General features: G+C 69.3%; 1 pseudogene; it reads right to left on the minus strand.

Moving 5' to 3' along the window:
- Positions 1-1,214: 1,214 nt before the first annotated feature.
- On the minus strand, positions 1,215-1,350 carry LOC114890009 (annotated as a pseudogene).
- Positions 1,351-1,440: the final 90 nt, after the last annotated feature.

Here is a 1,440-nt window from a genome sequence, read left to right on the forward strand (position 1 = left end):
TCCAGGGACGCCTTCTGGCCGCCTGGCCGGTCAGGCAGGAGGGGAGCGCCCCATAAGACGCTTGCTGTGGAGGGAGGGGCCTGAGGACGTGGGGCCTGCAGCGGTACCCGTCGGGGGCGGAGACGGCCGCCGCCACCGCCACGGGCGACAAAAGGAGAAGGCGTAGCGGGAGGCAAAAAGCCCACAGCACCCGGTATTCCCAGGAGATCCCCAATCCACGGAGGTCTCCCATTCAAGTACTAACCAGGCCCGACCCTGCTTAGCTTCGGAGACTCAGACGAAATAGGACACGTCTAGGCTGGTTTGGCAGTAGGTGTTGCTGGGTCGCGGGCTGCCTCTTGAGGCGTCGCTTAGCAGGCCCTTGGGACTTACCGCCAGGCCAGGGGCACGCCCATCCAGGCTGGGCCCCGCCAGCCGCCGAGGCAGAGGAACGGACGTCTCGGGTAGTGGGTGGTGGAGGAGGTGTTGTCGACCACCCAGCCTAGGGCGGGCGGGACCCAGCAACCTTTTCGGCGCTTGGCGTCCCACCGCAGATGCCACAGGTCGCTCACAGGGACGTGGCCCCGGAAGCTTCTGGGCCCGGGGCCGGCGGTCCCTGGGGCTTCCCACCTGCCTGGCCACGCTGCGTTAGGTGCAGCCCGGCCGCAGACCGGGCCGGCCCTCCTGCCCGACGGCAGCTGGCCCGAATCCAGTGGGAGCCACCATTGAGTTGGCAAAGCCCCGTAGACCCAGCAACGCCACCCTTGCCCCCACACCACCGTCCGAGCTCAGGACCCCGCCCCACGTGGCCGGCAGGCCCGCGGACGCGGCCTGGGCCCTCTATCCCTCTCCGGCCGCGGCGAAACGGTAGACAGGGGGCTTTTTCCGGATGGAGCTGTGGAGTGGCACCCTGGCAGAGAGGTGTCGGAGCCGGGGCTGGGCTCCAGTGGGGGCCGCCAGGTGCAGGTCGAGGGGCTCGCGGGCCGCATGGACGGCACCAGGGTCTGCCGCCATGTCTGTTTCGCGTCAGGGGACCCCCGGAGCGTCTGGTGTGCCGCTGCCTCCCAGGGACGCCTTCTGGCCGCCTGGCCGGTCAGGCAGGCGGGGAGCGCCCCATCAAACGCTTGCTGTGGACGGAGGGGCCTGCGGAGGTGGGGCCTGCAGCGATACCCGGCGGGCGCAGAGACGGACGCCGCCGCGGGCGACAAAAGGAGAAGGCGGAGCGGGAGGCAAAAAGCCTACAGCACCCGGTGTTCCCAGGAGCTCTCCAGTCCAGGAGGTCTCCCATCCAAGTACTAACCAGGCCCGACCCTGCTTAGGTTCCGAGATCGAGACGAGATCGGGCCCGTCTAGGGTGGTTTGGCCGTAGACACTGAGGGCTTTGCGGGCTGCCTCTTGAGGCGCAGCTTAGCAAGCCCTTGGGCCTTACCGCCAGCCCAGCGGCCCGCCCGCCCCGGCAGG

This window comes from Monodon monoceros, unplaced genomic scaffold, assembly GCF_005190385.1.
Source record: "Monodon monoceros isolate NGI ecotype Baffin Bay Population unplaced genomic scaffold, NGI_Narwhal_1 Contig5127_ctg1, whole genome shotgun sequence".
In the NCBI taxonomy this organism is placed as follows: domain Eukaryota; kingdom Metazoa; phylum Chordata; class Mammalia; order Artiodactyla; family Monodontidae; genus Monodon; species Monodon monoceros.